Below are 13,642 nucleotides of genomic sequence, written 5' to 3' on the forward strand. Positions count from 1 at the left end.
GCCTTTGGTGCACATTCGGCACGCCCGCTGCGCGCGTCCGTTTGCATTGGGAATATATAGGCTAATACCAATGATGCAAACTGGATCGCTAACGCAGCTGAGGAAGTGGAAACTGAGTGGGCAGTAGTGTGGAGCCTGATAGTAGCACCAGCCCTCCGCACAATCGGCGTATCAGCCGCGGGGGACCAGGACTGGAGGAAAAGCAAGATGTGAATCGAAACAGCTAAGGAGGTGTAGGCAAGCAGAATCAAGTAAAGTGCGCGTAGGTAGAAGAAATTGTTAAAAAGCACAGAGTAATTAAGCCACACATATACAATTTAAAAAGTATTAAAAACATCTTAGCATGGCAGGAAACACTAAATCCTACCACTGTCAGCTGCGCGCGTCTGTTTGCATCGGGAATATATAGGCTAATGCCTATGATGAAAACTGGATTACTAACACAGCTGAGGAAGTGGAAACTGCGTGGGAAACAGGGGCTCAAATTGGAACATAAATTCAAAGTTGTTCTGAACAGGGGCCCCCAAAATATGTTTGGCCCAGGGCCCCCAAAATCCTTAAGATGTCCCTGGGTGCATGGGCGTTTCTGTGCATCCACCCATGTATTTTGACACAAACCCATATTCACTAAAGTCAGTTAACTTGGGTTTGCACCAAAATGGTGTGCCAACCCGAGGCTAGGGCAAGGAGGAGAAATATCTCGATAATATCTCTTGGTTAATATGCCCTATTGTACATGGATTTTCCCTGTTAGGTCCTTTAAAAATCAACACAACAGATCTCAAAAGAGATATTTATTTATTTATTTATTTATTTTATGCGTTTTTTTATAGCGTGGACTTTACCCGAAGGTGTTAGAGCGCTTCATAATAGGAACAGTACTGATACATGAGGAGAAAATTACAAGTGAGCATGTTACAAAAGCAAACATTACGTTACATGAGGCAATAGTGACAATTGTGCAAGTATCAAGAGCAAACAAAATACAAGAGGTAGCAAACGATACGTTACAAAAGGAAAAAGGGACATGTGTGCATGTTACAAAAGCGCACAAAGTACAAGTAGAGGTATAATACTGCAATAAATGGCAAACACTCAAAACACATAAACAAACGTTACTTTACATGAGGCAATGGTGGCAGTTGTGCATGTATCAAAATGTATAGAAGGGATTGAGGGGGATGCGGCTCCCGGTTACGGGGGAGGGGGGCTAGTAATGATGATGAAGAGGGGAGGGGGTATTATTATCAAAATTGCTGAATGCAAAATTTTTATTTTATCTATTTAGTGCATTTTTATAAAGTGTGGACTTAACCCGAAGGTGTCAGAGCGCTGTACAATAGAGCTAGTTACGTTACAAGGGAAAAGTGGTACAAAATAGAACATTACAAAGACTAAAAATGAAGGGTACACAAACTTAAAATCCAACACAGCACACAGGGGTGAGGAATGTACTGGAAAAAATACAAATTTACAACGAAGAGCGAACTTCCAAGAGGGGCCTGAGAATGAAGGGTACGCAAACACAAAATCCAACACAGCACGCAGGGGTGAGAAATGTACAGGAAAAAATACAAATTTACAATGAATGAGCGAACTTCCAAGAGGGGCCTGAGTATGAAAGTATTCGTTCTGAAAGTGTCTTTGGAAGAGAAGAGATTTGAGTTCGGCTTTGAAGATCCGGGTAGAGGAGGCGGCACGGAGCAATGGGGGAAGTGAGTTCCAGATTCTCACCGCATTGCCTGAGAAGGATTGCGCCATCAATCTTTCCCTTTTGAAGACGGGGGGCTCAAGCAAAAGCTTTTCCGCATTGCGAGAGGGTTGAGAGCCTCTGGACAATTTCAATTTATTTGCCAGGTAACGAGGGGAGGATGTGTGCAAGGCTTTGTGTGTGATGCAGGCAGTTTTGTAAATAGATCTTGCCTCGATCGGAAGCCATCGAAGAGAGGACAAAGTATTTAACTTTGTCGTTATAACAACTGTTGCTTTGAGATGAGTACTTATCAATTAAACATGAATGTGGATCAATAGTGAAACAAAAACATTTTCGTAGAAAAAGGTTTTCTTCTGTCTACCCTGTATGAAATACATTTGCGGTTTGTGTTTTCTGCTAGAAAGAACAGCTCATTCCTCTTTCCATTAACTGTGCAGTTTAACACCACAGAGGTTCAATCATCACCTCTGTAATGTGTGAATTCTGCGAGCAACAGCTGCAAACTGACCAGTTAAATCATCCACAGTGACTGGGTTGTTGTTGCTTCCAGAATGCATTATTTGAAATAACTTTCAATACCTTTGAGCTAGAAATATTCACTAGCTAAATAATCTACCAAATTCCTCAAAATGTCAAAGTGCAGATGTTTTTGCCCACCAATTTTCTTTCTTATTTTCCCTGTGATTGCTTAAAACGTTTTTCACAAATTTCATTTTTTTTTTTATTGTTTTCCCCGAATTTCAAAAGATGTGCACATACAAAGTCCCACAATTTAACATATTCTCTTTAGGAAGAATGCATACATTAACTATCTGTCATAGACTAATTTTCTTTTTGGAAGCTGGGTCAATATTAATATGCTACGGTTTGTTGCATTGAAGAAGGAATATTTTCCTAAAGTCATCACTGTGTCACTTTATTAAATATAAATATGTCACATTGCAATGCTATATACATAGCATGTCTGCAGATGTGCAGACTAGTATATGCTGTATTACCACTATTAAGTGAGGGGAGAGATCACAACGAAAGACATGGGCCATAGATTCAGGGGAGGGTGTTTGGGCTGTGAACCCTTCAAATAAATACATTCTTGTCTTGGTAGTTGGGTCTAAGGACAGTGAATTGGGTCTGATATGTCTGTGTCGGTTTTCTCGACCGGGGCCAAAGATAAAAGACAAAACAGTGAATTTGGAAGTACGTAAAACAGGAGAGATAGGGCCAAATGGAGGAGAGGGGTGGACTGGTGCGCTGCACAGGAACGGACTCTGTACGCTGCCCGGTGTTGCCCTAAAAAGTTTCGCAAAATATGGGGAAAATGGCTTGGGGGCTTAGTTTAGGAGAGGGATTACTTTGGGTGGGAACGGAGGGGGGGTGGGGGGGAGATCAAGCGACTGATTATCAATGATTATGCGACAGGTCTCATTGATGCCAAGTTACTCAAATTGATGTATGTCCTTTTTGATTTTGCGGCTTATTTGGAAATAAAAATTTGTTTATCAAAAAAAAAAAAACAGGAGAGATAGAGATGGAAATATAAATCCGGTAGCTGAATTTCAAAATGTGAAACCAGAATACCTGGCATTAATACATGCTTCTCTGTTAATCCATATTGTGTGTCCCGAGGAAAACAATATATTACTTTTAAAAACTTGAGTACCGAATGTGCGCCGTACAAGCAACTCTAAGTGTTACATTTAGAAGGCTATAATGTTGCTCCATCTAAAATAAGAATATAGGCCACATTTAAAGGTCCACCTAGGTTATTGACTTGCCTCTTAGTTTATTATTAGCATTGTCATCAAGGCAGTGGTATGAATTTTTCTCAGTTCATGAATAAAAACTGTCACTTTCATTAAATAATATGTCTATATAGTGATATTTTTTGATGTAATAAGGTGAAACACTTCAGCATTCTAAAGAAATAAACTTTTTTGAACTTTGAAGGGAGTGTATCATATTTTTACTTTATGTTTGTTGCACGATATACATGTCAAACATTTTCATTGCTTGGTTTAGGCACAGACTCTTCGAGTCAAACGAGACCAGTGACTCGGCTCTGGCTTGACTTGCCCTATTATTTTGCTGGCGCACCCACCTCTATTTTCGACTCAGGATTAGTAAATGGAGATAAAATGATTTTTTAAAAGGCAAGGACTGGAAACATGGTTTCGTGCCTACATGCACCGATTTGACAATTCTATCATCAAGGCTTCTCGTAGCAGAGACAAAGAAGAGTGCGTGCATTATAAATAAATGATCCCAGGGCAAGTACTTCAGGCCGCTGTGCTGCACATGTCTGTAGTCATGAATTCCCAAGGAGAACTGCCAGGCCCTAGTGGGACGGACATCGGCGTAGCTTTGGGGGGAGGGGGGGTTGGGGCATGACACCCCTCCACATGCCTTCTTGGCTTGGTAGTTGGACCTGGGGGTCCTGGTTTAGGTCTGCTATGTCTGTCTGTTTTTCTTCTTTTTCTCATTTCACTAAGAGCTTTTAACTTGCTAATTTTTTGGGAAAGGAAACTGAAATATATATGGCAATCTCACCACTCCACCCTGCAGCCCACTGCTTTTTCAGTAGAGACATTTGAGATTCACACCTTCTGAATCTCACTGACTAAGCTACGCCCCTGGCAAGGACTCGAGCGAGTTATGATGGCACTACCTCCATCAATAATGGTAACAATTTGCATATTGCTCTTTGTGGATCTTCATCTGTGATTTATGCAACGCCGTTATAGATCTAGCGGAGCCAGGAACTCTTGCTGCACAAAGGTTCTGCTCCATTCTGCTCTTGTTTGCTTTGGATCAGCCACCTTCAGTCATTGCTTTAGAGAAAAGACATTATTACATATAGCATTTTGAGGATGTTTACCTATTTCAGTGGTGATTTGAAAGAACTGTCTTTCTCCAGGATGAGGACAGCCCTCATCCTGTTGGTTGGGTACTGCCATCAAGTGCAACCCTCTTTCTCATTCCGGTGCTATAGGGAAGTGGCAGTGGCAATGTAGATGGACTTGTTTAGTTTTTTTAAATGTTTGTACTAGAACTCGATAGGGATCCTGACTCTAAAGTAGCTGCCATACTGAATTTTTATCACTCAGGTCAATACGGCCTTATCCCTAGATGGCTGCCATGATGTCTTGAGAGATCATCAAGAGCTGTTACTTTGCAAGATTTCATGGTGACCATGTTAGGGCCAGGCAGCCCAGTCTGTAGATATAACCCAATGAAGTGCCAGCCTTGGTTCCCAGAATGTCATCGAACTATTAATTAGTTCTGGACTTAGACTGTGAATGTTGCCAATGACCAAGTACAGGTGAGAGTTGCTGAATGGTGATGAGAGTCCAAAGATATCCACTACAATCATTTATGTACAGGGCCTGATACACAACAGGAGTTTGTGCCCACTTTTCGCACACCGGGTCTCTAAGATATTAGAAAAGGAGCCACAGACAGTTGTGTGCCCCATCTGTAACAGGGCTTTCCTAATTTGCACTGAGATATGGCCCCATGCAAATGAAGGAATGCACTTGCACTCACACTGCATTTCAGATGCAGGCAGAGGGGTAAATAACTGATTGTACACCCTTTCACATCTGGTGCACAATTATTGCACCACATGTGAAGCAGTGGACAATCAGTGCACCCCACAGGTGGACTCGCGGGACAGGGATCCCAGCAACAAACTGGACATTCCTCAACAGGCAGGTGCACTCACTCATTAAACCCGGCTAAAGGGGTGTTCCTGCTACTGTTTAACAATGAGGTCAGTTCTGCTTCTAATGTAAGAAGGAGCTACAGTTTTAAACTACAGCTCCGTCCATCAGTAATTCGTTTGGCCAAGCGCAGGTGCAAAGTGTCAGAGTTTGCACCTGCCTGGGGACAGCACATTTTTTTCTGTAATCAAATAAACTGCCCTAGCCTTTGCCCAGCTTTCCTGCTCTGAGGCGCAAACAGGGACATTGTGTCTGATATGTAATTTGGCATCAGGCGAACCAATCGCTAAATTTGCATTATCCCACAGGACAGCCTCTTTCTGGCCTGTTCCACTGAAGTAGTAGTCTAAGTAAAAAAAAGTGTTTGGAAATTGTGAGGGGGACACAAAGGTGTAGCGGCGGGAAGGGTGATGACTATGTGTCACATTCGGCATGGACAGTGTGAATAGAAAGAGCTATGAGCCCTACTAAGTATTCACCACCAAATAGGTATAACATAAAGAGAAACAAGCATTTGCATAGCCAATAGGTCTCGCCTATAGGACCTTATAAGTATTTAGCCATGCAGCACATTATCCGAAGTGCAAGATCTCCAATGAATGACAAGGTGGTAATGCTCTGATTTAATTTAGTTATTCCTAGTCTTCAGAAGACTGCCAGTATTTAATCTTACTGAAATAACCAGGCATGGGTTCCATGGAACACTACATATATAAGGACACTCAATGTCCAATCACTGAGCCATATCAGAAAGAATGTGTGGCACTTGGAGCCTGGTGAGATGCTAAAAACTACTCTGTAAAGTGTCGATGGTTGCAGAAAAGGAGTGGTCATTCTGAGATTACGTACCAAATTACGAAGCAAATTAAAAAAACATATGCGAAAGGGAGTCTGGGTTGGTGTGGAAAAGAGAAGCTTACCGGTCTCAGCGTATGTGAAGTCTAGCAGGTCGCCCAGAATCTGGATTTAGGTGTTTATGGGCCGCCGCTCCTCCAAATTCGTAATGCGCTTGAGAAGCATCTTGTGATGTCACTGCCCCATGTCTGAGGTGAGGTCTGGAGCTCTTTTACCTCAGCAGCGCCTGAGTGAGCTGGGACCCAGATCCGCGGTGAATGTGAAAGTTAGACCTTATCCATTAAAACATGCATCCTGAAAACTAGACAACATGTGTAATGGTGGTGCTTTCTCTATAGAGGTAGCTGTATGAAGCAGTGAACGGTGATCACAAAGACTTTTGAAAATAAAAACTGCACCATGCAGCTGTTCGTTTGATATAGCGCTTAATATACATTCATCCGGTTTATAATAGCCCTCAATGTCATTGCATGTAGGAGACCGAAGCTCAATGACAAAAGTACATGTTGCCCAGGATTACACAATGTAGTTGGTCAAGTGTGGAAGCTAAGATTAGAAATCAGAGTCAACACCTCATCTCTAGAATATTACTGTCTCGCAATGTTATTCCCGAACCTGGAGGGTGGAATGAGGGCACCTCACAGGAAAGGGGTTGCTGTAATTGATAAAGACGCGTTATAATGGAGCGAGGGTGTACCCTTGAGAGTGCAATCAGGCAATACAAGGGAGAGAGGGGACGAGAAACGAGCCACATTCCGATGCAGATGCGCATCCGTGTTACCGTCCTGCCCAGCATACACCTGGCTGCACAGAACCGGTTTCCTGGGAGAGGACGCTTAGAGCCGTTTCACGTGCAACAGAGACACACCCTGCCTCCACAATTACAGGTAAAAGCAAGACAAGCATCCCCTTCACACTGCAGGCGTGGGGAAAGCCAGCTCTGGGAGGGCGTGAGCACAATGCCACCTTGGCAGGAAGACAGAATACCCTTGAAACGGAGGCGCGCAGAGTGGGTGCGGGAGCTGTGCAGGTAGCCGTGGTTAAAAATAGGGCAGGGGCTGCCGGCAGCGTGGGCTTCACTGGCCAGCTTGTGAGGATCTGTTTTCACGTGTTTAATACACACAGGAATGCAGCATATAGATCAGAAGGGGAGGGGGGTGGGAGGAAAGGGAATAGGACAATGGGAGGGGGGCGGGAGCAAATTGAAACACGAAAGGTAGAAATCAAGAGGAGACAAAAGAAAACACACCCTAAAATAAACAGTTCGGTCTCATCAGTGTGCCTCCCTTTTTCAGTCAACAGCAACGTGCACGCAGGCTATTACTAGGGGAGTGGGGGGTGTTCAATAGCGGGAGAAACCCAGGAGCAATTGTCCTCACACACTCACTATTAAATAACAAGCGCGGTCATGAAAGCCAAGATAACGATTAGGGAGGAATGCAGCTGGCACCATGCGCGCCGCTGCTCGCTCCCGAGACCCCTTGGTCATGGGAGTACACGTTTTGAGGAAAGGCGTGACATGCACCCGTCTTTTGCCATTTGCGTGCTTTCATTATTGAAAGCCACACACAAAGGCCAATGGGATGTGTGGGAGGAGGCAGACCCACACAGAGAAGTCTCAAGTGATTCCAAGAGGCCCTCTCCTTAATGCAGTGCATGCGCGCTGCGCTAGGCTCGACCTAAAAAATAAACAATTTTCAGGACGCAAATCCTTCTGACAGCTTACGTTTAGTTTGCTTGTGAAACAAGCAGTCACAGTTTTTCAATTGGAGAGACCACATTCTTGGATGAAATCAAATGTGATTCAGAGTTGTTGGGAAGATGGCAGGGATGTCATTTCATGTGCAGATTTGCACATCAAAATGCTAATGGTCAAACATCTATACTTATGTTGAACAAAAGGGCTTGCTAACAAATGGAATTGCCAAGCACATAGTGAGGTCATAAGGACTGAGGCCCTAGGATAAGAACTCCTTGCAGTTCCATCCCTTCTGTGATAACGTCTGCAGCAGATGCAGATTGCCAAGGAAGGCACGATCATCTGTGCTGGTGCCCTGGCTTAGGAGGAAATCCACGAGGTGAATTTGTCAGTATCTGCTACCACAGGGGAATATTTTTTTCATGCTGTATAGGAATGGATATGTATGAACGAAAAAGGCACAGGGAAACTGATCCCAGTAGTTCTTATCCACTTTGACCTCTGCAGTGAATAAGGTCCAGAGTCCATGTTATCAGATCTACTATTAGGCAGGTGTTACCAGAACCCACCCCAGGCACTGGCTATATGGGAGCCCAAGCTATAAAATGCTGTATAACAAAAAACAATGTTTTTATAATAGAGGCGGCCCATCAAAGCATGCCCTATCAGCCATGGAGGAGGATAGGGAGATAAACATTCTGGCCCACTGCCCTCTGTCAGAAAGTTCAGGAAGTAGAAGTGTAGCGGAGCGTTGCACAGGCACACAGTGGGCATGCAAGGTTGGGTGGGCAACTTCACTGTCACATCAATTTCACATGCTTCCCATGTGAATGGAAGGCAGTGGTGAGGGCAGGCAGAGACAGACAATGCCAAAAAGCGAACCTTTGCCCACCTTTCTAATAGGAGCTGCAAGACTGTAGGGACTCGCCATCTAAATAGTTTTTTGACCATGACTAGTTGTTCCTGAGGGGTCAGTCTCTGAAGTTTCCTTTGGAGGCGGTGAGAAATTTGTTTGTTGATTGATGAAAGTATCAGCCCTTCTCAGTAAACAACCTCAATACCAGTCAATGTGAAGCACCAAAGTCACTGAATTACATGAGCTTAACCGTCTGGTAGATTGGCAAAGAAGCAGTCATGTTTACCTTAGAGGCTATGTGTAAAGTATTTATTTATGCAGAACACAAACAATAATAAAATGAAAACACAATTCAAGAAAAATCCCACACCAATTTAGAAATATACTGTACATTTTAATAAATTATTTGACACCAAAATGACAAAAATCTAATTCATAGAACCGGAAACATGCAATTTTAAAGGTTTAGGTAAAAATAGTGCTTAAAAGCACAAAGTGCCAACTGTGGTTATGTGGTTTCACTGGGCTGGGACAAAGTCACAAGTTCACGCTGACCGCAATGGAGCGTGGTCCAGATTCAGGGACTATGTTAGGCCCACTGAGAATTGTACCTCTGTCCTTGATGTGGGGCATTGTGCAACGCAGTGGCGGTTCCGAACTGTGATGCAAGGTCCTGCATCGGATTGAGTTGATCTGCATCAGTCCCGATGAAGAGCTGCAAGAGTTTCGAGGCAAGCACCATGTCAAGTTGTGACACATTGCGTTGGTTCCGATGAGGAGCTACGAGGGCCGCAAGGTGAGGTCCTGTTTTGGGTTGCATTGTGCTGTGTCGATTCTGATGGGACCCATAGGTGGGCTGGCAGAGCACCTCTAATCCCACTTTCAAGCATCCAGGACTGGGAAGTAGGCTTGGGTGGAGCTTGTGGAGTTTCTCTCCTCAGAAATCCACAGAGTTGCCGAAAAACTCAGCCAAAGTCCATGGAGTTCCGTGAGCTGGAGGAGTATTGCTTGGCCACCCCTAATGAAGTCCCCTTGGCTGCTGAGGGTCGTTGGGGGCCAAGAACCCCTATTGTTGTCACAAGTAAGTCCCCTATAGTGGGATTGCTGTGACGTCGTCGGAGGCCAGCCCCCTTTCTCAACCACTCTGCAAAGGGGCCTCCTGGTGCACTACTGGTTGGGGGATGAAGTCCCCGTGGCTGCTGAGGGTCGTCGGGGGCGAAGAACCCCTATTGATGCCACAAGTAAGTCCTCCACAGCGGGATTGCTGAGTTGCTGTCGGAGGCCCCGCCCCTTTCTCAACCACTCTGCAAAGGGGCATCCAGGCGCACTGCTAGTTGGGCGATAAAGTCCCCTTGGCTGCTGAGGGTCGTTGGGGACCGAGAACCCTTATTATTTCCACAAGTAAGTCCCCCACAGTGGAATAGCTGAGACATCCTCGGAGGCCCCACCCTTTTCTCAACCACTCTGCAAAGGGGCATCCTGGCACACTACTAGTTGGAGGATGATATCCCCTTGGCTGCTGAGTGTTGCTAGGGGCCAAGAACCCCTATTGTTGCTACAAGTAAGTCCCCCAAAGTGGGATTGCTGGGACTAGGTGTGAGTGCGCCAGTTAACTGCTTCACATGCAGGTTGGAAGAGTTTTTGCCAATCTCTGCATTCCAGGAGGAGCGCAGAGTGGCAAAACTCTGCAAACTCAACCCGCGGAGCAGAGTTTACTACTCACCCCTACTGGGAAGGCACCACATGGGGAGTCAGGACTCACAGTAGGAGAGTCCTGGTGCAAGGTTCAAGATGGCTGGAGTCTTTTCTGTTCCGGGGGTTCTTATGAAGAAGACAGCCAACTAGCCCTTGGAGTCACTTTGGTGGACCAGTGTTCAAGGTGCGGGTACAGTCCTTCTTACTCAGGCAGCAGGGCTTCATACCCGCAGAGCAGCAGGGCAGCAGAATAGTTCTTTTTGCAGCAGAGCAGTCCTTCTTCTGAGTCTTCCACAGTTCCACGAATGATCTGAAGAGTGGGTCTGAGGGTCCAATACTGGTGCCCACTGTGAAGTGGGAGAAGATTCTGGATTTTCCCCCTACAGATGTGTCTGGAATTTCTTGCCTCCTAGCCCTAGTCCCAGTCTGTCTGGGATATAATAGGCTAGTGTGAAGTCCTTTGTGTGTGAGTTGGGACAGTGCCTTTGAAGTGCAAGTGTGAGAGTTGACAGCTCCGTCCCTTCCAAGTCAGAGATGGCCAGTCCTGCCAACACCCACACCCTCTATTGTGTTGTTGTCTAGGAGGAATACACAACGGTCAACTGGTAAGTACACCTAGTCATGTGACCGGCTGCAGGCACCAAATGGTTAGGACACAAAAAGCCATCTTTCTAAAAGTGGCATTTTCAGCATTGTGACTTAAAATCTTATTTTACTATTAAAGAGGATTTTAAATTACAATCATCAGACACCAAACTTGCCTTTCTTACCGGCTCCCAATAAAAAGTTAGCACATATTTATTGTAAATAGTAAACTCATTGTTGTCCTATAGGAGAGGAACGTCTCACAGTAGTGAAAAACAAATGTGTCAGTTTTTCACTACCAAGTTATGTAAAATTTGTAAAGCTTTTCAGTTACAATATACCTTGCCCTATGAGCTGTTTACGGCCTACCTTAGGGGTAACTTGTATGTATTTGTGAGAAAGTGCCTTTTTTGACATGGTTAGCCTTCCACTTTTTGCCTGGATGTGGTTTCGAATGAAAGTGCATAGGGTCCCTGCCAACAAGGTCCCCTGTGCCAATACTCCCTCCCTAAAACTGTACCATGATTGGCACAACTTCCGATCCCATCTGTAAGTCCCTAGTAAATGGTACCCCTGGTACCTAGGGCATTGGGACTGAAGAGGGTCCCCTAGAGACCCCTCACCAAGGCCATGCTGACTACCACTGCAGCCTGCATGCCTTGGTGCAGACAGAATCAACAAAGTCGACATTGCACACTGCCTGTGTGCCATGTCAAAGCAGCACTACCTAGGATATGTGTAAGTCACCCGTCTAGCAGGCTTTACAAGCCCTAAGGCAAGGTGCACTATATCTCAGCTGCGGGCATATCTGCATGAGCAGACATGCCCCTACAATATTGAAATCTATTCTGAAATATTGAAAGTGCCAGGTGAAGCCATAGAGAGTACATGGGTTGGAAACTCGACAACTTAAGTTCCGCAGCACCATGATGGCTTCACTGAACCCAGGAGTGTTTGGTAGCAAACAGCACCTCTTAAAAAATCTACACTGATGCCAGTGTTGGTTTTCTTAAAACATGTACTCAGGGAGCACCTCAAAGGTGCCCCCTAAAAAACCTACCAACCCTGGTGGGGTCTCTGACTGCCTTTAGGCAGCCTGCCACCACCGGACATGTGTCTGGACCCCTGGGTCGAGAGCCGTTGCTCGCTGAGCCCAGAAACAAAGTCCATCCTGGGTGGAGGTGTCTCACCTCCTCCCCTAGGCAGGCGCAGTGCCTGAGAGGGAATCTTTAAAGGCCTTGCCGCCTTTGTAATGCGACCCCAGCCTCTGCTGCTAGCGGCAGATGGCAGCTCCTGGGTCAAACACCCACTTTTGGTGGGAGAACCGGTGTGAAAATTAAGTGAGAATAGAAGGTGTGCCCTCCTTCGCCAGCTCCAACCCTCAGGTGCTGGAGGCAAAGTGAAGCACATTTTTCAGTACCCACCATCTTGAAGATGATGGGACTTATCCAATCAGAGCTAGGAATATGTCCCCCTCTGAGTGTGGTATAATAGAGGGTGTAAACACCCCAGGAAAGGAACCTATTGGTCCCTACCTGTCACTCCCCTGTAACACCCCTAAATATAGTATTTGCATGGCACCCCCAGACCCTGAAATCAGATTCCTGATGACCTACGAAGCCCGGACACCAAAGAGCAACACCAGCAAGGAAGAAGAAGGACCAGTGGCAGATTTGATGCCAGCCCTACCGGCCTGTCTGCTACCTTTCTCCCTTGCTACAAAAGTCGACTTATCCTGCAGGCCCAGCAACCTCCAAAACCCCGGGAGGCTTGCCTACGTCCTATAAAGATCAAGAAACTCCAGTGGATGGCGGACCTATCCAAGAAGAAACAAACTCTAAAACAGAAGAGCTCTGCCCTGAGGAACAGCGAAACTGCCTCCGAACTCACCTCTGCACCCGATGACCACAGCCCGAGTCCAAGTGGCTCACCGGTTCTGCAAAGGTTCCCCATCGATTCTGAGTTCACTGTGGGCTGACCCCTGCCATACTCTATCCCATGCCTGCAGCTCAGTCCGAAGACTGCCCCGGACCACAACCTGCCAGGTAAGCTGTTTCCAATGCAAAAAGACACCCCTGCACCCGATGCCCCCAGTCCTTGGGGAGCTTGACCAACGGTGTCCCTAAGTCCCCTCACATCAGAACTTACCTGGGCAGCTGTGAGTTTTCTTCATTCAGCCTCCTGGGCCGAGACTGCAGCCTTTCTCCAAAACTGATCTCCCCTATTGATTTGCATTGGGCACCCAATGCTGTGTTGGCTCTCTGCACCTGGCCACTCCTGTGCCGCTGACGTTGTAAGTTTGGTTCTGCCTTGTGCACCTCTCCTTTGCTTACCTTAACTCCAGGAGATCGACCACTGACACTGCTTTACTTACCTGTGAGCAGCGCAACTGCGATCACCCCTGGTCTCTATTGGTTAACATTGGGCGCTCGACCCTGAATTTGACTTCTGCACCTGGCCGCCCCTGTGCCTCTGGTGGTGGACTCTTGGTACTAATTTGAACCTTGCCTCGTGTTAAC

The 13,642-nt window shown here is 45.9% G+C and overlaps 1 protein-coding gene across 2 annotated transcripts in view; it reads left to right on the forward strand.

Moving 5' to 3' along the window:
• Positions 1–13,642, forward strand: part of LOC146811726 (perforin-1-like) — an 85,424-nt gene that overhangs the window by 6,506 nt on the left and 65,276 nt on the right. Inside the window, exon 1 of one of the 2 annotated variants that reach the window (XM_085618725.1) lies at positions 1,781–1,857. The exons of the other annotated variant lie outside the window; for it this stretch is intronic. The gene's annotated coding sequence lies outside the window, so the exon portion shown is untranslated. Of the gene's footprint in view, positions 1–1,780; positions 1,858–13,642 lie in introns of those variants that run through there. 2 annotated transcript variants of the gene reach the window in all.

This window comes from Triturus cristatus, chromosome 7, assembly GCF_964204655.1.
Source record: "Triturus cristatus chromosome 7, aTriCri1.1, whole genome shotgun sequence".
Lineage (NCBI taxonomy): Eukaryota > Metazoa > Chordata > Amphibia > Caudata > Salamandridae > Triturus > Triturus cristatus.